A 23,355-nucleotide genomic window follows, 5' to 3' on the forward strand; every position below is an offset into this window, starting at 1 on the left:
CAAAGTTACCAGAATCCAGCTTGGATTTAGCCCTTTGCTGAAGTAGCCAAGGCAGCATTTACAACAAAGGCAGGAAAAAGCAGCTGTAAACTCGGGGATAAACAAACAGCTCCTTATCTCCTCAATGGAGTGCAAAAGATGCAAAGACATTTTTATGGACTGATTCTTCAAGGCAAAGAGAAGAGCAAGCAGAAAGGTTTCAGCCCACATCACCCCAAACTTTCCTTGCTCTGTGCTGCTTTCTGGCTCTGCAGAGCTCCCAGCTCCGAGCTCTGCACGATGTTTAATTCAGGACAGCACTGCATGAGCACTAAATAACATTGTCTGTCACTGCTAAGCATCAGAAATTAAAATACAGCCTCTTACCTCCACATCACACACCCTGCTGGTTTAAATGGACTGGAGAAACCCAAGAAGCAGTCCCAGTGTGCAGGCACTAAGCCTTCATGTTTTCTGTACATCTGAGCTGGGGGGAGAAGGGAGACACGGTCCCGGACTCCTTCCGTTGCCATATAATCTGAAGGAAGTGACCTTGGTGTTTGTTGCTTTGATTAGAGCTTCAGAAACAAAAGCCCTTCCAGAGTGAGTCAGGAGACACAAGGGGTTGAAATGGGATTGTTAAAAATGGGAAAGCATTACAACTGTGGGTTGGTTTTTGTGTTTATTTTTTTTTTCCCGTCTGTGATATTAACCCCTTTATTATAAAACAAAACCAAATGAAAAACCAGCAGTTACTGACCAAAGACAGAGCACAGGTGCCTGTCCTGGGGCAGTGAGACACCTCAGTGTGTGATCATGCTCCCTGTGTCACAGCAGTGGCTGAGGACCCCCATGCTGGCAGCTCTGAGCTCGCTGGGAGCTGCCATCCCCCCTCCCAGCTCCTCCACCCACACACTCCTATCCGGGGACAGGAGGGGCCTTTGTGTAAAAAACTTGGCACAGCACTAAAATTTCATCCCCACCCAGTCTGAACCCCCTGGAGCAAGGCTGAGCCCTGTGGCAGCAGGGACCAACCCACCTGAAGGGATACAGGAACAGAGATAACCAGAGCACACCCACCCTCACCTCAGAAATTCACATCTCCACTGTCCCTCCCTCCAGCAGACACCCCCAAGGACAGCATTTGGACTTCCCAAAGTGCTTCCCAAAGCACAGGCCTGCTGCTCTGATGTGCTGTGCTGCACTCTGGGCAGGGTTCACACCCTGGAACTGGACACAGTTCACATCCTTGGCCATCAACCTGAACTTGCTCCTGCTCTACAGGAATGCATTTTGCTGGTGGTAGAGGAGTAAATAATCTACCTGCTGTTCTCTGTGTGCAAAACACCGAGTTCTGCTTTGATCCCCTGATTCCCTCCCCACTGGCACATCAGCCCACGAGGCTTCACACACCCCCAGCTCTGAGGCAGCAGCACAAAGTGTGTAACTGTGCCAGGCAGAGCACAGGTGTCACACAGGCACAGAAACAGCTCTCCTCAAAGAAAACTCAAACAACTGACACTGCTTTCACTGAAAATGGAAAAAAACCCAGAACAACAAAGAGCTGTGCACCCAAATCCAGGAAGCTGCAGCTTCCAGAGTTCCACCCTGACCTTCAGGCAGGTACAGAAGAGGCACAAAGTCTCAAATTTACACATGAAGTTACTTCAAAAATCAGAATGCTCTTATTCAGTTGTTTATGCTCTCAACTGAGCAGTCACTCTGCACACAGAGGACAAGCTATAAAGACTCTCCCAACTGAATTTTTAAAATCAAGGGATCTATTTTAATAGGAAAAAAAATTAAGTTCAACACCTGGAACAAACTAACTTGCTTTTCCCAGAATGAAAACAAGTCAAACTTTGGACAGGAGCACCTCAGAGGTCCTGAGGCCCCTTGGCCCAGCTGAAGTCCCCCAAACAGGAGGCTCTGTGCCAAATGTTTGAGGCCAGCAACAGGTTCCATGAAGCTGCAGAGCACTGTGTGAAGACAGAGCCTTGCCAACAATGCTGGGGAGAGGAGCAGCACTGCCTGGTCCAGCCATCAACAGGGTGAGTCAGCTCCCCTCCTCTCCCTAAATAACCATCAATCCAGACACCTCCAGAGGGCACCTACCCCAGACACCCAGGATGCAGTGAGGTGCCAGAGGTGTCTCGCCCTCCTTGTTTCACTCAGAAGAACCAGCTTTGATCAAATAACCACCCTTTAAATAGCTGCAGACAAAGAGTTGTCTTTTTTTCCCAAAGTTATTTTGTAAAAAGCCAACGTTCTCATAGTCATAAGACTACAAAAGCTTTCCACTTCATGCTCTCAGTATCACAGGTTTCATGAAAAAACTATAAGCTGGCCCCAGATCAGGCAGGAGGGTGCCAGGTCAGGTCCAGCCAGCTGGTCCAGACTGCACCAGCAACCTAAGAGGTGGCAGAGAGACAGTTTTGGGAGAGGATTTCAGAGCAACAAGCTTGCATTTTGTCTCCAAAACAGACTCCAAAGCCCCAAAAATAAGATGGAAAATAGGCAGTGAGTCATGTTTCCTTAGAGAAATGATGTGGAGGTTACCTGGGCGGTGCCAGCTTCTGCCCTGCTGGGATAACCACAGGGACAGGAATAGCTGGAGGAGGGAGAGCACAGCTCCTCAGAGGATCCCTAGCTTCCAAATAAACAGAGATCAGGGCTGCATAGTTCAGCTGCACTTTTTAACTGAGAAAAAATAGAGTTTAAAAGGGATACAGCACACCTGTAAGGGGTAGGGAGCTGTTGGAGTTGAACACAGGGAAGTCTTTGCAGCTCTGAGGCACAAATGAGCTGAGTTTGGGGACAGCAGTGCCAAAACCCTGCACTCAAGGGTGACCCTACAGGGGATACAGCACACCCCAGCCCCCAGTGCCACTCAAGGGTGATCCTACAGGGGATACAGCACACCTCACCCACCAGTGCCATGATCTGTCACTGAAGGGTGACCCTACAGAGGATACAGCACACCCCAGCCTCTCAGCAAGGTGAACAGATGCACTGAGGTTGACAGGAGAGAGGAATTACTGCTACTTTCACTAGGGCTTAACAAACACCACCCTGCTCCAAACCTCACACTCTCTGCCCAGCCCACATCTCCCTGCCTAGAAACCACTGGTCCAAGCAAAGGGAAAGCCAGGATGCTCAGGAACCAACACATCACCAGCAGTGCCATGGGTGGAAGGGCAATGATTTCTCCAGACCTATTCCCAGCTCTGCTGGCACCACACTCCTGTGCCTGATGGCCAGGGAGTACTCTGGGGTCCCCATCCCCAGGACAGCACCTACTCCACATCACTTGGAAAAGTGATAGAAACATCAGTCTTAACTCCAGCATTACTTGGACTGCCAAAGATGACTTTTAATGGCTAAATCCAAGCTCTCCTCAGCTTTTTGATGGCACTTAGTCTCCCAACCTCCTTCCCCAACACACCACTGATGCATGTTTAAATGAATGACAGATCAATTAGTGGGGAGAAGTGTACATGTGTATTTGTGTGTGGGAGGGTATTTAAGCTAATATATTCCAGCACTGATAGCTTTATCCTCTTTGCAGTCTCTGAGAATGAACTGGCCTCCATCTGTACAGAAGATTAGTAGAATCACTAATCACTAATTATGACTCAGAGGTTTTAAGAGCAATGCAGACTGTACAAGGGGTGGCCTGATTTTCAGAAAATGAGAGGACAAAGATAGCACAGTGTTATTTTAGGCACATGGACTGTCCATCCAGGAGTAAATCCAGGATCACAAAGCTCTGCAGTGACAACACCAGCAAACGGGGTGACAGAGACACAAACACTCAGAAGGACAAAAACAAAGCTTGGAAAAAACAGCATGTGCCTGAAACACCTTTAATTCACCTTTTCATACAGCTTGTGTCCAGTCAGAGCGAGCTGGGCAGCCCCTCTGCAAAGGCCAGAGTGGAGATTTGTCCAGGCAAGCTCACACAGTGACACCTTTGTACAGAACTTTCTGCCTCTGAGAAACTGCGCCAGCGACATTCGAAATCGAACGTATTTTGTGAGCTGCGTCACATCGAAGAGGAAAAATATTTACACAGGCCCAAGTGGTCTGTGAATAGGAGGCACTGTTTGAAACTGGCACCGTGACACCCCTGAAGGAAATGAGATGAAGTTCACAGTCTGGTTGTGAAGTTTGTCAGGGAGGGAAGAGGGAGAAGCCATAAAAAAACAATTTTAAAAAGAATCATATTTTTGTTTGAATAAACTCTCTCAAACAGAAAACGGTGTATCATGAGCTCAGATGGAAATGTGTCTGGCAGAGAGCTCTGGAAAGCTGCTGTTGGGAGTGTGCAGAGCCAAGTTTAACTCCAAGCTGTCAGGAGGCAGTGCCCAGAGCTGAGCCTGTTCTCAGCCCTCCTAAAGGCTCTCCCAAAGTCCCAGCCATGGAGACACCTCCACCTGCCAGGTTTGGACATGATGGGAGTTTGAGCAGTGCCAATGCTCTGCAGGTGACATATGAGCAGCATCACTGCATCAGATCAGATCCCTTCAAAAAGAAAAACAGCTGAATGAAAGCAGCCTGAGCAAAGCTTTTCCAGGGTAACTCCCAGTGCACAAGTTTAAATCTTTGAAGGAACACAGACACATATTCAGTGTCCTCTAAAAAAGTTTTCAGGCTCCCTTTGAAAAGCCCTGACCTGTAAGAACACCTGAGATGCTTCTGCTGAGCATCACTCCTGGGGTCTGCCTGGTGTGGAACAAAGTTCTGCCCTGACAACACAGCCCCAGCTTTTGTGCTCTCCCCCACCACTCCAGCACTGCTTTTTGTCATTGTGAAAAGGAGAAAAGGCACCTCAATGTGTTGTCAGCATTTTTCACAATGAAAAGTTAAGGTGTGGCAGCAGAGGAAGCCTGGTGCTCACTATCCAAACCAACTACGTGAGCGCTGGAGGAAACAGAAGGCAGCAGCTTCCTCTGCTGCTCCTCCACCCCAGGTACCATGGGCCAGACACATGTAAAAAGCTGATTTATTGTGCTTCATCAGCAAAATTTTTTCACTTCATACAGAGGAAATGACCTTTCAGGGGTTAAAAAGCACTTTGGCCAAAAGACCCATATGGAAAGTTTATACTTTTACGCCATAATTTATCAGCTAATTAATTACCAGTGCAATTAGAAATTTCAGTTCCTCCTAAACTGCTTAATCACAGAGATGCTCCAGTATCTGGCTGTACATCCAGCAGATCAATCATAAAATGCCATTGTATTCTTCAGGGATCTTGGGAACAGTTTTCCCTATTTCTTTACTCCTTTGCATGGAGCAGACTGACTGACACACATTTAACCCTGACCCTAAACCATTCACTTGACCAGTTTTTAATTTATAAGAGCTATAGCTGCATCATTAAATAGACTTTGGTGCCATGTCTCATTCCTGCTTAACCATACTGAGGAATCCATGTGTTGTGGGATGTATTGGTGGCAACTGGCATTGATATCTCAGAGGAAAACTTCATGTCAATACCCCAATGAAAACCAGGCCAGTGGTAATATAGGTAACTAAACACAGGAGAAATGTTGATTCTGGAAGTTTTTGGTTTTGCAGCTGCTTATTGACCTCATTTATATAAAAATTCCACTTTGTTTTACTGCCCTATAATTAAATCTAAGACAGGTGGCCTATAAAAGCAGCACGTGGAGGGTCTTGCAGAAAGCTTGCTTTGGGAATAGTAGCAGGACACCTAGAAATGCCAAGTTGTCCCATCTCAGGCATCAGGAGTGGCTCTGGGAAGACCCCCCAAAGCCACAGCACTATATGCCAGAGCTCCACAACAGCCCTCACTCCTTTCCCTGGTAGGAAATGGGAACCCTTGAGTGAAGGCTTCCATGCTGAATTCTCACCCAGGAATTTTCCCAAGCCCTAACAGCCCCAATAATTCATACTGACTTGCTGCTGGTTAGAAAAAAAGACCTGTGCCAGCTTTTCTGTCAGCTGTCTCTGCAAATCTGTTATTTCTAGGACAGGCTTTAAATGCTCCCTGCCATGGACAAGACAATGTTCCCTGGCATACAACCCAAGGGCTCAGAGAATCAACTCCCCTGGGGAGGGTTGAGGGGTTATTTCAGAGTGAAACAGGATACCCCAGCAGTGCTTTGGCTCACAAACTCCTCCAGATGAATGGGCTCTGGGCAAGCAGGACATCGCTTCTCTTTTGGCAGGTGGGACAGATGATGGGAAGCATCCTGGAGCAAGGATCAGCTTGGGGAAGTGCCTGGGCTGGAGTCCCTGTGCCAGTGACCAGGTGAAACAACAGGTGAAACCTTGGAAAAGGTTTCCCAGATCTACATGCCAGAAACACAAAGGCTGAGGAGAAGGTGACTGACAAAGGCTGGTTTGTGCTTGTTGGGGTGGGTTTTAGTTGTGCTTAAAGCTGCTAAGGCAGGTAAGGGCTTTATGCTGGCAGGGAGGATTTGAGCCTGCCCCGTGACCACCTCTGCACCTGCCAGCTCCCAAACACAGCTGGGGACCCTGCTCAGACACACAAAGGTGTTTGTGGCTTCTCCATGCTGCAACATGAGCTCAGCTCTCTCACCAGGCTACCAAGCATTTTGTATTTTAACAAGACTAAAAATCCCCCTCACCACAACACCAAAATGAAGCACTCCAAGGAGAAGAAATCCTACTTGCTTTCCTTTCTCCACAAAAATGTATTGGTGATTCAATAGAGACTTACTGGCTGCATCCAACCTACATGAAAATAGTCATTGTTCCACAAAATGTGATCCCCAAATACTGATCAAAGTGAAATGAGGCTTCCAGGGCTAATCAGCAGCACAAGTTCCTGTCACCTCACATTTCCCTGCATGTCTCTTGCATGCAGCTCAAAGGACTAAGTTCTGCCTGGTGTCCTGATCTGTCACATTATACACAGTCCAGGGAGCCCTCACAGAGGGGAAAAGTCTGTTTAGCCAAAAGAACCTCCTCCCTATGAAACCCATGGTATTTTTCACATCTGGAATATGAATGCAAAGGAACTACAGAAATACGAGCATGCTCCATGGAGCCAAGGTGGGAAATGTTAAGTACCTGTCCAGGAGTCAATTTTAATAAGATCACGGGGCAAAAAGGTGTTTTGATGTGGCTGCAGTAACTACAGGGCTTCTGGGGAAAAATGTGAGAGGAAAAATAGCATCCCTAGCAAGTAGAAGTACTGTTATATACTCTTTTTACCAAGAACAGGGGAACAGAGCAAAACAATTTGCTCAAGTGAGTGCAGGATCTGTGGTAGTGATGGGACACAAAATCTCACATAGATTGTGTGAGTGTCCCACAGACACTGCAACATCCACTTCCTCAGAGAAACAACCCCATGGAGTGCTCTGCACTGCTGGTGTTGCTCCACTGAGCCTGAGGTGAAGAAATGTAACCCAGGGTGGCTCAGAGTTCCCCCCTGTATGCAAGGATCATCCAGCCACTGTCTTTAGCTGTTTCCATAGCTTGAAGTGCTTAAAAATTTAAGAAAATCAATATGATTCAGGCTCTTGCAGGGCTCTGGTACCTGAGCAGTTGGGTGACATTTAACACTGTGTGCTCAGTCCTGCACTCTCTGGACTCAGCCAGAGGTTTGAGCAGCTGAGAGCCAAAACTTCAGCACAAAAAGTAAAGTGTTATACAACCCAACAAGGAAGAGCTGCAGGACATTCTTTCAGCTGTCTCACTTTAATACACCCCAAATTACCACCAGCAAATTCCTGATGTTAAGGTGTGAGAGTTGCCTTGCTCCTGCCAGGTTTCACCTCCCAGGGAAGACTCTCAGAGCATCAAGTGGGGAGCAACAGGTCCCTACAAGTCCCCAGCAGGACAGATTGTGGGCAGAGGGGAAGGGGCACTCCCTGTCCACTTCCCTGGCTCCAGGTCTGCCTGGTAGGATGAGAGAAGGACAAACCTCCTCTTTTCACCCATTTTCACATCCCCACTTTCAGACACAGGACATGTCAGTGATGCTTTTCATAAAGAAGAGACAACACAAACCAACCACTAGGACACAGCAAGTTTGGGCAGAGATATAGCTACACTTTGTTTTGAAAGCATCTCTTTTCACCTCAAGCCAGGCATCAGATATGGCAGGTGAACAGGCTGAATACAGCTGTTGTCAGAGCTGGTCCTACCAAGCCTTTATTCCAGCCTTGATGGGGTTTACCTTCATGGGGATGCAATAGAGAGGGAAGGCAGTCTAAGCTGCATGCCCTTTATGTGAATGGACCCTAAAAATAACACTCATACAGCACAGGTGCAGCTGGATTTTACTTAGAGACAAAGAAGAGAGTCAGGACTGCATCCCACCACATTCCTACAGGTCAGTAAAGGTGGGCAAAGGAAGAGCAATGATGCCTTTACTCCTGCATTCCCTAACTAGTCATGGTCCATATCCACAGTGACACCTGAGTCAGACACACCACACGGTGTTTCCATACATGATCTGCCCAAGACACATCCAAGCACTTGTACATCTCCCCCTGCAAAGCTGCTCTGCCACTCCTGGACCTGCCCTAAAGCTAAATACCAACAACAGATCACTTTAGGATTAAACGGGCACAGATATCCTGTTAGCACAACTTTCCCATGGAAGTGGCATCCATGAAATATTGACCCTGATGTAGCAAACACACACAGAGTGAGACTGAGAGCCGGCACAAGTGCACATGAGAGACAGAAATAAATGACTGCCAGCAAAAAGGGAGTCAAAAAGGAGTGACAATACCCTCACTGCAACTGGATACCACAGTAAGTGCAAGTCCAGGGCTGTGTTTCCTGCCTGCACCAAGGGGAGCCCCCCAATTGCCATTCCAGTACTCAGTGCACCCCTCCCCAAGCAGCAACCCCTGTGCCGTGCTAAGGACTATCACGTTACAAACTGCCGCTATTCAGTGACACAAACACAGCAGAAAAAGCCACAGTCAGTCTCTCCCATGGGAGCATCCAAGAGCACAGGAGAGAAGCTCCCCAGATCCCCAGGGCAAGGATGGTGACAGCAGCAAGAGGAGCTCCCAGGGGGTGTTATGTGCAGGGGGCAGCCAAAACACCTGTAGATCGACTGACTGATAAAACACATTTAGCACAGAAAACATCTCTCAAACCCTCAATTCAAAGCAACACTGGGATCACTCATAGCCAGGTTCAGCATCCTCTGAACACATTCCCAGCGCTGCCTCCTCACTCCTCTTCCCCCATCCCGGCTGCATCTCATGGAGCAACAACAACCACCCGGGGCAGGTACCAGGGATGCTGTCCCAAGGAAAACCCGTCACGGCGAGCTAGATTTGGTTCTGTTTTTACCTGGTAGACATCGCGGAGGCCACACCAGGCTCGCAGCGCCTGTCGGCACGCCCGCCGCCGGGCCGTGTACCACCGCCGCAGCGCTGCCACCGTCACGGTCCACAGCAGGCGGCTGCCGCTGAACAGCACATCCTCCACCCCGCACATCAGCACCGAAGCCATCAGGAGCAGCAGCACAGAGAATCCTCCCGTCCCAGCTCCGGTCTGCCGCTGTCGCCGCCTGGATCAGACTCCTGGCATGAGGCTGCCCGGCTTTATTCGGCGGGCAGGGGTGTCGCACGGAGCCTTGGAACAAACTCCTCTTTCACGGCGCTTCCTGGGCAGATTCCCAGGCAATGCCCCGGCTCCTGACGCTCAGCCAGAGGCTGCAGTAGCTCAGCCCCACCAGCAGCTCACACAGCAGCCTTGTCCTTTAGCGGCTTATATAAAGCTCCGTTAAGCTCCAGTAGCTAGCACTATGTTTTCTAATTAAATTTTAACCCTTTTCGCCTGACAACAACTCCTATTTAGATGCTGCAGGAGGAGAGGAAAGGCTGCCGCACTCGAGTGAGCTGGGCAGGCGCTCCACACACGAATCCCGCCGTATCTGCCTCCAACACCTCATTATCTGCTATACAGGGAACAAAGCTGTCATCGTTTGCTGCCGGCTGAGCCCGTGCTCAAATTATACAGTAGAAATCCTACTTGAAAAAGGAACCAGCAAGGGGAGGAAAGCGAGGGGTGGAATCAGTCCTGCAGAAATAGAATAGCTTGGAGGAGACCTTAAAGTTGATATTGTTCCCTGCTGTGGGCAGGGGCACCTTCCACTAGGGCAGGTTACTCAGAGCCCCATCCAGCCCGGCTTTGAACACTTGGAATAGATGCACTGACTTCTCTTCCAGCTCTGACTGTGGCAAACACCGACAGCACAGAGCCATCCCTCTGTTCAACACTCCCTCCCCTTTGCTTGTTGCATCTTTATGGGTAAAACACCCAAAACGTGCCCAAAGAGATGATCTGCTCTACTCTTAAACTAACTCCATTAACACGGCACTTGCTGCGTGAGGAAAACAAAGCTGGGCATTGTAGCCGAGCTCTTCACAACAGCCCACAGCGAATAAACACTGCGGTAATAACATCCCACAGGGGACTCCAGCCTTGCCTCCAGCCAGTTTAAAATGTAACATCACCCTGCCCTTCTGGGGCTTTAAAGCCGAACGTTCCATTTGAGTGCTCTTCCCCATTACAAGCTAAAGGAGGGTGGATGCCGAAGGATGATTAATCCTTTTAAAGCCCCTCCTCAGAGGATTTGACACTTTCCAAGCTTTTTGGGGCAGAAGCTTCTGGGAGGGAGCCTAACATGCCACACAAGCCCAACAAAACCCATCAGCGCCTTGTTAAAGAAACTACTCAAGGAGCAGATTTTTGGTTAAAATCATCAGTAAGGCAGACCTGTAAGAGTAATGGAAAGGGGCAGGAGCAGCTTGCACACAGGCTGGGTGGGAGAGGTAAATCCCCAAAAAGGCTTTGCTCTCCCCAAGGGCACTGCCTGCACATCCCCAATGGTCCTCACGGGAGGAGGACACCTGGGTGCCCACAGAGCAGTGGAAGTATCCACAAACCTCACTTCATTCCTTATTAATCAGCCTGCTCCGTGCTGCAGGAGCTCGCACGCCGTGAGCTGTGGCAGCTGGGTGATGTAATTCTGCAGACAGATGCCTGCCTGCCTGTTTGAGACAGGCTTTGGACCTGTGTCTCCGAGATCACCCCCTTCCCTTTCATGCATAACAGAGTGAAAGCAGCCCCGGTCCTCCTGGTGCTGGTGTCCCTTGGCTGTGCTGTTGCCAGGGAGTTTCGGTCCCTCCAAGTGTTGCTTTCACATGGGGAAAACAAAAACCACATTTCAAATGGATAAGCAGCTGCTACAAAGTGAGCCGAGGCAGAGGAGATACGGCTTCTTGTAGCAAGGGACAAGCAAAGATTTGGGCTCTACATTGAAATCCGGCATCCATATTCCCACTCCAAGGGTTTTGTCATCCCCTGGAATTACTTAGAGCCTGTAAACACAAAAAAAGTCTTCCTCCTCCTCCAGTATTGCCCACCACTGTGTTTAGAGCACTTTGACAGCAATCCACAGGTACTAAATAGAAAAGGTTTCTCTCTTTTACTGGGAGGGAGTAACAAATATCCCTGGGGTTATTCCAATAACCTGAGCCAGCAGCAGTGCCAGCAGGGAATTGCCATTCCCTCACAGAACACTGCTTTGGAGAGCAATCAGCCAGGAAAATCTCCAATGGCATCCATTCACTGTGGTCAAGTCAGATCCAAATTTAAACACAGAGATAAAAAAAAAAAAAAATCCAGTTTTCAAGTGCCATTTCTAAAAGAAAAGAAAAGGACCCTTGTAGCTAAAGAAACAGTGCAGGGAGCAGCCCTGTCCTGCGCCAGGAAAATCCAACCGACCCACTAGGAAAAGTTTACGTGGTTTTGTGCCTGTGCCTGCTGCCCTCAGTGCCTTTTTGTTTTGCCTTTTTTTTCCCCTATTGCCTAACTAGATTGAAAAACAAAGATGATGATTTTCTCCTTTAGCAGAGCACAGCAGATTTGTGCTAGGCTTTTTCAGTTTTAGTTTTGTTTGTATGTTTGGGGTTTTTTTTTTTCAATTGCTGTATGATCCATGATATCTGTACATTTAACTTACCTGTTCTGCACAGTTATTCTTTATGCTTCACAAGCTCCTGCGAGCCTGAGCAATGGCCTCAGATGCTCCATCTCAGAAGGCAGAGCCATAGGTACTAAACCCTCAGTACTCCCAGCTGCTTTTCCCATCAATATTCCCATGACCTTGTGGAGGCTTTGTGTTCCTACAGCAAAGTTACAGCTCCATGGGTAGGCTGGAGCAAGGAAAGAACCTTCTCACCCTTATTCAGAGCACATGGACTTCAAGTCCAGTCTCATGAACAGGAGCTTCACCCTCTTTTTTCATCCCTTTGACAGATGGAGTAGGTGATAACAAGTAAGAATTAAGTCCCATCTGGACTTCCCCTTCCCAGCTGACCCAAGCACAGGGTTCACTGTCCCTGGAACCTGGACAGTGTTAAACACACACAGAAGAAAAAAAGAGCAAAGGAAGTTTGTGATGCAAAAAGCAGCTAAATGCAATTTAGGATAACTTTGGTGGAGTTATATGCAGCTGATGAATTATCCATTCACATCAGTCTTAGTCTTTTATTGACTTCCACTCTAAGAACCTGATTGGCATGTGGGTTAGTTTGAAACACCTAAATAATACCCAGGCTCCTTAGAGTCAGAACAGAAAACAAAAATTCAGCAAGGGAAAGCCAGCAGGATAAATACCCAGGTGGTTTCCAAAGGCTGTACCATCCAGATTTCTATTCTGTGAGGAGAAGGAGGGGGAGAAAGAGCTCTCAGAAAATGTCTTTGTAGATACATGTACCACTGTCAGGGGAGCAGAAGAGACAGCTACTGCAGCTCTGTTTGATGTACAGTCATATGAACAACACAGCACTCATTGCTGATAAGGAATAAGCCTACACAACAGTGATCTAAGGAGAATGTCACTTTAAAAGGCAACAGAAAACTTGATGTGTGGCAGGCTCATGCTTCTCCTCACATTATTGACTGCGGATCCAGAATAATGAGTAATAAAATGAACAAAGGTTTGCTACCAACACAATAGGAAAAGGTGATCCCAAGTGGATTCTCAGGTTTCTTTGCATGTTATCTTCCATGCCAAAATTAATGGAACCAGGCTTAGCTGAATTGCTGCTCCCCTCTTCAAAGTTGCTCATATGAAGTTCACATGAATAAAGAATTCATCTGTCTGTGAGGCCAGAGGACAAGAACATCAATCTGCTTTTAAATCTACAATGCAGTATTGCTCCTAGATAGGACTTTTGATTAGGCATACAGGAAAAGAGACACACACACAAAGTCCCTGGTGATAGCCAAGGAAATTAAAGCTTTGATCATTTTCAGTCTCTGAACATTCCACAAAACAAGGTGAGTTATTGTGCAGATGCATAAAATGCCTAATTCTGCAGGCTCGCAGATGTCTGTCCTGACCAGAGCTTTAAAACATACACTAATCAATAATTTGCACTCAGATTGGTTACACCTGATTGCAGCCAATATTTGCAGCATTCTGTAGACCGAGCAGTAAAGTTCAGGGAACACACACATTAAAAAAATCCCAAAAAACCAAAACAAAGCAACAAACCACAGAGAGCTCTCATGAAGTTATGAGACACAATTGTTTCATGGCACACACCACTATTGACATCTGCTGTTACCTCAGCTCCAAGGGCTCCAACCCTCAAGCCCTGACCCCCTGGGTGGGCTCAGGGCAGTGAGAAGCATCACTGAGGTCCATGATAAAACCAAAAACCTCATTGTCCTCTAAATTCCCACCAGGAACCAGCTGCAGTCCCACTTCATCCTGCTTCACACCCAGACATGTTTCTCCTTTTTGTACAAATCTGCATGAAAATCTTCCCATTTTGCTCGAGTTAGAAGCCAACAGCACACAATTACACTGCCTTTAAAAATAAACTTAAGAACTGCTCAAAGGTGCTGTTTTGTAGGCGGTTTCACAAGCATGAACAACAGGATTACTTGGGAATTAGGACTTTCAGACAATGCTGAAGGCTGCATGTCCCCCACAACTTTATTTTTTAAATTCCTGTCATGAACCAAGCCTGTCAAGCTGTGAGCATTAATGCAATTAACCCCAAATAAAGATGAAGTGACTTTTCAGAAATCGGTTTTGCTCCACTCTGGCCCTTAATTACCAACTTAAATATAAAGTGAAATGCAGACATTGGGCACCCTCTCTTTGATGTTCTAACCTCTCAGTACATAAGATGCTTAAGCAGCAGCACCAGTGCACAGGATAAATCTGTAATCCAACCTGCCCTGATCGAGAGCTTTAGACACAAGTCTCGACTTCTGATAAAAGTGTTTGCAAACCAATTTGGTTCCTCGAGATTATCAGAAAGAATTAATCATAATGTGCCTCTAACTAACCCACTTAATCCTTTGTATTAGCACAAATTTGGGCACCTCTCAGAAATTAAGTCGACACTTCCACAAAGATTTATTTACTGTCATTCACATTATCAAATTTTAACTTAGAAAGAATGAAAGGGCCATGCTACTCTCCTTTAAGGCTAAAAACAGCATCCAGTGTAGCTATTTATTTATCAGGTTCTACAGCAGGAATTTCAATTCCCAGCTTTTGCCCACTGAGCTCTATGTCAAGTGCCTGATGTAGCTGAAAGCCACAACTACACCCAAAATGATCCACAGCTCCAGAGGGAGGCTGATACCTAATGCTCTCCTCCCTGGATGGGGCACAGCCTCTAATAAGCTCATTTAACAGCAGCCTTACATATTTCTAAATGAGGTGCTGATGTTTTCCCTCCTCTCACAGAGCCTGGGCTGTACTATATTGCTCTACACTAATAATATAAACACGACACTGTGACAAACACATCTTTAGAGATGAACAGCCACTGTGCCAGAAACACAAATCTCCTGCAGTCTGGATCCCATAGTAAACTAATTAGCACTTCACATCAGAAATGAAGTGCCACAGTCTTTTAACTTTATAAATGATTAAGCAGCTGCTGTCTGATTCCTCAAACAGCAAATTTCATACCTGCCATACCCAGAACTATGAAAATCAGGTCAGGTTCAAAACAAGCAGCAGATGCTCCAGTTTCACGAGTCAGAGTTTATCATCTCGCACTGCCACTTTATCACCATCAGAACAACATCACCCAGTTCTCAGAACACAAACCTAGTTCCTCCAGCACCCCATGGCCAGTGCAGCAGGGCTGTAATTTGGCACAGCTCCACTGGCTTCAGTGAAACCCCATGTGTCCAAACACACAATCAGGTGGGGATGCACAAGGAGGCTACGTGACACCTGGCAGCAGGACTTCTAATGCAGGTCACTATTAACATATACCTGCATACAAATTGTATTTAAATTTTTATAAACACATATTTCTAAGCTGAGAAAGAACTTTACAGCTTCAAAGTCAGTTTGCAATGATAAGATACCTACTAGGGAGAAACACCAGCCCAGACTTGTGGGGAAAGAAGGATGAGGAAAAGGGAGAAAAGAGTTTGATCTCCAGCTGAAAGAGGATTTGTCTCTATCACACACAACAGAGCCTGTGAATGCTTTCCAAATACACGTTTATGTCCTTTTCTCAGCTGTATGGGTGATGGCCAGCAGAGCAGAATGGGGACTGGCAGGAAGGCTGACATCTACCCAGCCACCAGCACCACTGTCTGCACCTCCCTGGGCACAGAGACCTGCCCAGGGACACAGCACAGCAGGACAGGATGTGACACTGCCTTCCCTGCTCCAGGATGGGGCAGAACCCTGGAAAACCATCCTCTTGTTCTCTGCTTCGTGGGAAGGGCTTCCTTCTCAAGGAAAGCTCCTTCAGGAGGGCAGAGCCATCACAAGTGCCATGGGAAATCATCCTGCACTTGGTGCTACTCCCAAGTCACATCTGGAGGAAATGAGAGGTCAAACAGCACAGGGTGGAAACGTGGAGCATCCTCAGAGCTGCAGAGACTGAAACCACCACCACCCTCCCAGAGAGGGCTTCACCCAGAGACAGAGCTGCCAGAGGAAATGATCCACCCCAACCAGCCCCCTGTGAGAGGGAGGACACCCTGACCCCCTGCTCAGGGCAATCCTTCTGGGAAGCATCCAGGGGAAGTGATGGCACAGCAGGGAGAGACTCTGGCTGCCTTTGGAAACTGAGGCAGGAAAAGCAATTTCTCTCCAAGCTGCTGATTTCACCTCTGATTCCTAACTAGGTCCCAGCCCAGAAGCAGGTCACTCTCACTCCCATACAGGCTGTGCTGTGCTTCCTACCCCAACACCAACCCTCAGAGATGGTTCTCAAGCTTGAGAGGGGACAAGGAGCCTCCAAAAAGGGACTGAGACCCTCAAAGAGGGACTGAAACCCTGTAGAGCAAAGGGACAGGCAGCTGTCACACCCCATGAAGATAAATTATAGAAAGAGACAAACATCCTCCATACCTCCAGTATCAGTGGTCTTGCACCTCTACCTCCCCTAAACTGGCAGGGGGAGTAATAAAGTGCACAAAATACTTTCAGCATCCTAGTTTTGGAGGCAAAACTATAACATCTTTTGTGCACTGACACACCATGCTGACAAAATTTCTACCTCCTGTGCTCAATTACTCAGGTGAGTCAGTACAGTCCTTTCACCTCCCACCCAGACCTGCTGCAGCAGCTTCCCAGCAGCTGGAATAATTCCAAATTCCTCTCTGTGGCTGGACACTCCTCATGTCCCTGGCCTTACTGGAGCCATGAAATGCTTCAGGGTCTTATCAGAGAAGTGGCAGGTTCAAAGTCTGGAGGACCAAAGAAAGGGTTCCAGGCAGGTGACACATCCAGCCCCACTGGTTTGTCCCACACTCCCCTGGCAGCAGGAGGGTTTCCTCCCCAGCTCTGGTCACTCAGGTGGACACAGACAGGTGCCACACCTGTGCTCAGCCTCCCTCAGGCATCACTATGGATGCTGCCATTGCCCTGCTAATGTCCCAGATGAAAACGGGCCAGCGTCTCCTTCAATTTCGAGTCGTCAAGGAGTATTAAAGGGAGCCTGGAGAAGCCAGGTAATTGCTTCTGGATGAAGTATTTCACAGTAGATAGAAGTACGTGAGGAGCGTGAAAAACCACGGCTGCCCCAGCTCTATGATTATTTTATAGCCTCATTAATCTGTGGCAAATGGGGCAGAATTACTACATAACCTAAATACTGGGCAGAGATCTACAGCTCTGTAAGAGGAAGCATAAATGAGATAGTAAAGTTTCAGCATTTTGCATGATATATATGGACACAAAGGCAAAAGTAAGAACCTAAACCTACCAGTTTCCTGACAAGAATCTTTTAAAGAGTGAGAATAAGTGATATCTAACCCTTATAATTATATCCTCAGTGCATTCATTTTCTTAGGATAAGTAACTCAGGATGCTGTAGCCTCCAGAAAAATCCTGACTCAGAGCAATGCTCTGCCCTTGGTTAGACTGCATGGGTCATGCCTAGCCCAGGGAAGGTGTGCACCTAGGAAAGGACTTGTCCTTCCCTGTGTACCTGCTCAGATGACAGAGTCCACATCACTGCATTCCATCAAACACAACATATTGGATGCCTTTGTGCTTCATCTCCCTATCCCCATTTCCACAAACCCAGCAGGATTCACTTCTGTGTCCATTCAGCATTTGGCACAGCAGAGCACCAATTTATTTAAAGTAACCCATCTCTGTGGCTGGTGGCTGGTGGCTGGCAGAGGCTGACAGGGATGAGGGCAGCAGCACAGCAGAGCAGCTGATGCTCTCCCAGGGCCACCAGCACTCACTTCATCTCCCCCAGGCCCCAGCCCCACCACTCCAGCATGCTCAAGAGAGTGGTCCTGTGGGCAGTTTTATCTGGGACTTGATCCTGCACAACCTGAAGACAACAGATCTTGTTGCACCTGCCATAAGTGGGGTCAGTTCAGATCCTTTCAAGGCAGAGCTGTGCCTTTTCCCAGCCAGGGGAGGAGAATCACAGTGGAAAGAGAGAGCACTTGTTAATAGAAAAGGCAAAAAGAAATTGGTACTGTAAGTCCATATAATCAATTGCCAGGACTTTCAGTACTATGGACTGGTGTTTTCTGTGAACACAAGTGTGCTGCAATTGCACTTCCAGAGCTAGGAAAACACAAAAACAACATTTCACAATGTCTCATCTGTTGCTACAACAATTAGTGCCTCATTTTATTAACAAAGTACCTGTACAGTGCTCATTTTCTCTGGACTAATAAACGGGCAATAACCATCTAAAATTGGAAAGGAGGCAGGTTGGGATATCTTGTTGTTAGACCAGATGAGCTCTGGTGTAAAGCACCTCTTGAAGGTGAGCCTGGGTTCGGGGTGTTTGGCTGTGGAGAAGGAAACAAACTGAGCAGCTCATGGCACTTTCCCAGAGGGGTCACTTGGTGGCTGTGGGGGGTGCAAGGAGCAGCTGCTCCAGAGGAGAAGGAGAAAGAGCAGCCATTGAAAGGATGTTTTCATCCTCAGAAGGCATCCAAAACAAACAAGCAGCATGGCCATGGGCTTGTTCCAAAGCCCATTGAGAGCAGTGGAAAGCCTCCAGCTGCCCTCAATAGGCTCAGGGGGAGGCCGGGCATGCCTTGGGAGCCCCAGGGGCTGCCCCACCAACAAACACACCCACCCCAGTGGGGGCTCTGCACCTCCCTCCTGCAGCTCCTCCTGCCACTTGTTCTGCTCTGCTTAGCCCCAGCAGTCATCAGCTATTCAAGCCATCCAAATTATATTAAATATACTTCTATAAAAGTAAATTTATTTTTTTTTACCCAGCCCCAGGAACTCATACAGGTCGTGAATCCATTGCTGACGTAGCTGTGGCTCACAAGATCTGCACCAAAAACCTGAACCATAGCTCTGCTTCTGTTCTCCACAAAGTTCCTCCTGGAGCCAGGACACAGCTCAGTCCTCCCCCAGCTGCCACCTCACGTTTGCCCTGGAGCTTTCAGGAATTGGGACAATAAATCTGCACTGATACCACAGAAATTCCAAGTTCTTCTCCACCAGGACAGGTCAAGTTCAGACAACACATTTTGCACCTTCAAGCTGAGCAAAGCTCCTTCAAAAGCCACGAGCCCTGATCCAATTTTCCCTCCCTTTTTATAAAGAACTCTCCAAGGGAAAAGCCTGACGCCAGCAGCGCTATCAGACACCGCAGGGTGGGAGCAGGGGCAGGGTGGGAGCAGTGACGTTGGGAAATGTCAGAAACACAAACAATGAGAGAGGAAGAGGGAGGGAAAGGCAGAGGGGATGGCTGAATCAGCCCGTTGAGGTCAGCAGGACCTCACCCCTGCAGGAAACAGGGTGAGTGAGGTGTTGGGCATGGAGCCTGTCCCTGCCAGGTGAGGCTCACCCACACCTCACCCCATCCTCACAGCCCCAGCAGACACTTGGGGCACAGCAGCTCCCCCCTTGCCAGCACATCTGTCCCCACAGCTGGTGGCCGTGGCCAGATCCATGGGAAAAACTGTGCAACCTGTTATAAATGAAAACAACAAACCCCTTATCCCAGTATTTGTGGAGGGTGAGGGTGTCACCTCAGACCACAACTCAGAGTCACTCAATGGTAAAGCCCATTCTTCCACTTTGCCAAAGTTGATAAAACAGGCTGTTAAAACTCATCTTAATATACTTTGGATCCAGTGTTTGGTTCTCATTTTTAACCTTGGCAAGAAGGGAAGCAGAGCAGACATGCTGAGAGTGGGGCTGTAGCCCAGCCAGGCTCCCCACAGTTTCCTAATCTCAATTCTGGCCACTCTGCAGCAGTATGAACTCCCCAATGGGGGTCAATCTGAGACCATTCATGCACTTTAAAAGTTATTCCTGCTATAACGGGCACAAATGAGAATTCTGCATTTGTTAACAATTATCCCAGGCAGTAACTTCAGTCTCCCCCTCGCTTCCAATGGAAACAACGCAGGAATGAGTATTACCTGTTGGCAGAGAAAAATTTAAATAGATGGATAAGAGGGGCTCAAATGGCTTCCTAAAAGAAGAAATCCCATTGCTTCCCTCTCCCCACCCCCTTGGGATGGAAAGCACTTGAAAACTGCCCCTGCCATTATCAGAGCTGTGATTCAATCAGCATTTCATGGTCCTAATTAACACATGTTTGTTTTCATGGGTGTGATTCCTCACTTGCCAAGACTGCAGAACTCTAATGCATTTTCCCCTTCCTCCTTGGAGAGGACATGAGACAGGGAAAGGAAGCCATTTGGAGCAGGAAGAGGATGCTTGGAAGTAGAGCTGGGGTGCTTATATTAGGCCCTTTCAGAGGTCAGAGGATCAAACTGTTGGTTTTTTATAAAAATCTGCTGTTCTCATTCACATCAATGGGCCAAATTGTAGCACAAAAAGTCCTTTGCCTGCCTGAGTGGGTCACTCTGTCCTGCCCAGCTGGTCCTGGAGGATGCTCCCCAGAAACTCTACTCCCATCCTGTGCACCTGGCTGGAAGGGGACAGGGGACATCCAGCCCAGGGAAACCAGAGCACCTGGTCCTCCCCTCCCTACAGTTCTACATCAGGAGGAAGGAGAACTTCCAGCTCCTTCTGACTGGACCCTGCTACAGCCAGTTTCATTCCCCCCTGCCCCATATACCCGTTCCTCAAGGCAGGCAGTAGCTTTTGGGTGGGAACAACTCCAGGACTAGGGTTTTGGAGGATAAAGAAAGCACAGCTGAAGGTTGAAAGCGGCTCAAATGTCCCATAGGCTGCCTGCAGAGACAGTAACATCACTCCTTGGGGACACAGACAGAGGGGACTGTGCCCCCCATCACAGCCCTGTCCTTCCCACCCTGCCCAGACACTCAGGGACAGGGACATAGGGATATCTGTCCCTCCTGCACAGAGACAGCAAACTCCTTCAGCACACAACTAACTCATGGCTAGAATTCACATAGGAGGGGAAAATAAATTCTGGGGTTTGAAAACAAATCTAGCTGGTGCTACATTTTCAAATCCTCAGGGAATTAAAAAATAAATAAATAAAAGAATTAAATGGAATAGCCTTGCCCCCTTCCCCTGCTGCTGAATGTTAAATCGAATAATGCTTCCCCCACCAAGAACACAGCAGCCACGGGAATACAATTCCTGCTTCTGTATTGCTAAGTGATGCACTGGCCTTACAGCAGGTAAAATTGTAGCACAGCACCATCTGTTTCTCAACATGCTTGCTGCCAGCTTCCCTTGCAAGGATTTACTCCCACAGCCCTTCCAAGGCAGAGCTGAGCTGTTGGGAAGAGCATCTGTCACAGGAGAAAGGGATCTGTCACCTGCCCACTGCCTATTAGGGACACAACCTACTGAAAGGTGGGGGCAGAACGTTTATTTTCTGTCATCCAGCACAGGCTCACAGTGCCAGCTCCAGTGAATAGCCCTTGATGATGCTACACATCCTTAAAATATTGCAGGGGAAGGCACATTTTCCAGCTGTTTGTGCCTTGTGCCAGAACACATTTGGATCAGCATTTTCCCTTCTAAATATTCTGAGGGTTGCTGCAAATTTTCCACTATGATAAAGTAGAAGGAGAAAAGCAGCCAACAGTTGCACATCTTTAGATTGAAATTTAAGGGACTTGTACACAAGTGCTTGTGAAAGCCTCAGACGTCAGTCAGGCTTTCCAAACTTCTTGTGTGTAATGGCTTCAGGCAGATCTCAAACAGTAGACAGCTCAGTACAGAGCAGAGCCCAAGGGTGACCATTCCCAGGGGGAGTTCAGGGGGTGCAGAGCCCTCCCAGGGCTGCCCCATCTGCAGCTCCCTTGAGTTTCTGCTGGACAGACCTGGCAGACAACAGAGCAAAACCCGCACTCCAACTGGACCCAAATTCCTGCTGTTCTGCCTGCAGAGCAGCTGGTGGGGCTCTGTGCTCAGCAAGGGAGCAAAGCCCTCGACAGCTGGAGCAGCTCTGGCTGCTGCTGCAGGAAGAGTTTTGGGGCTGTGACATTCTGGTACAGATTGCAGCACCCAGCCCAAGCCAGGACAGCATTCCCAATCCTCCATCCCCATGATCAACATCATGTCCAAATGGACAGCTGACCCACCTGCCAGCCCAGCACTGGGAACCACACCAGCAGCAGGTCTGCCATCAGCAACACCCAGCCAAAATAAACTTGGGAGAACTCCCTGAATATCCTTCCTGCTCTGTCACTTCTGACCCCAGCTCTGGGAGCACCTCCACCAACCACAGCCGCATCCCCCCAACTCCTAAAGTGGTAACAGTCTCCCAGGTTCAATTAACTCACCAACATAGAGAAATTCTTCTCACCTGAAACTCAGGAGATGGGCACTCCTGGAAGGGAAAGCTGCTGGCACACCTCACCCTCTGCCACACGCCATAAAACCCTCCTTAAATCAGGATCCGGACACTCCGCTCAGTGTGTCCACACTGGCTCCCGACCTTGGCTCTCCTGCACAGCCTTGTCCAGGCTGCTGTCGCTGGCCAGGGGCTGCTGGCCACACAGTCAGGGCAGCCGGGCTGGTGGCTGCAGGCAGGGGAATTCCTGCAGCACCGGGAGAAGCGGCCAAGCACCTCCCAGGGCAGCCGGGACAAGAGAGCGCCTGTCAGCAGACGAAAGCAAAGGAGCAAACTGGTTCAGCCTGTTGCTGCCTCTGCTGAAGGCCAGCCCGGCACAGGAGGTGTGTAAGTCATGTGTTTGCTCCTGCTCCAGCTTTGAAAAAAAAAAAAAAAAGCAAAACAACAAAAGAACAAAACCAAAAAACAAGTGGTTTCGTCGGATTTAAGACTTTCACCTAACTGCTTTCAAAGAGGTTATTTGATGACTGAAATAAGGACAAAACAAGACCTAGAATTTCAATGCCAAAGTTGTAGCAAAACAAACCCTTCCTCCTCCCAGATTTTCTTTTCATCTAAACACCTTCTCTTATACAGCTCTGATTTTATTGATCAGTCAGGAATGGGCAGTCTTGTTTCCACTTCTCTTCCCTCCAGCCCCATCTATGGCACAGGCTGTAAGAAATGAAGACAATAGCATCACTTTACAAACAACCTGCCCTCATTTCCCATGGAAGGGAAGGAGAGGATCCATCAATGTTTCAAAAAGATCCAGCTGATCTGGAAGTACAACCTGTTATACTTTTCTTATACCTTAAACATCTCAACTCCCATGGTTGCAGGTTTCAGTAGCTGCTGTGTTTACCTGAGGGATGCACCACAAAACACAGCACAGCTCTGAGCCAGCACAGGGCCAAGGGAAAGGCTGATTCCAAGCTGAGCCAGCCTGGCACAGGAGCCACTGGCCCATCTGTGGCAATGGGACTCCCCCTCAATGCCATCAGAAACACAATCTCACTCCAGTTCTTCAAGAGAGCCCCAATGATTTCAGATCTTGGGATGCTTTTTCTCATTTTTTCCCAGTAAAATGACTTCCTAGGGAGAAGTCATTGGACACCTCGTTCTT

The 23,355-nt window shown here is 48.1% G+C and overlaps 1 protein-coding gene across 2 annotated transcripts in view; it reads right to left on the minus strand.

Moving 5' to 3' along the window:
* The window catches only part of FRMD4B (FERM domain containing 4B), a 91,731-nt gene extending 69,459 nt beyond the window's left edge, over nt 1-22,272 (minus strand). The window contains exon 1 of one of the 2 annotated variants that reach the window (XM_083869759.1): nt 22,203-22,272. The gene's annotated coding sequence lies outside the window, so the exon portion shown is untranslated. Of the gene's footprint in view, nt 1-366; nt 472-22,202 lie in introns of those variants that run through there. The other variant, XM_083869758.1, reaches the window with a different exon arrangement.
* Between the last annotated feature and the right edge of the window lie 1,083 nt (nt 22,273-23,355).

The sequence above is a fragment of the Zosterops lateralis genome (assembly GCF_965231275.1).
Source record: "Zosterops lateralis genome assembly, chromosome: 11".
Taxonomy (NCBI): domain Eukaryota; kingdom Metazoa; phylum Chordata; class Aves; order Passeriformes; family Zosteropidae; genus Zosterops; species Zosterops lateralis.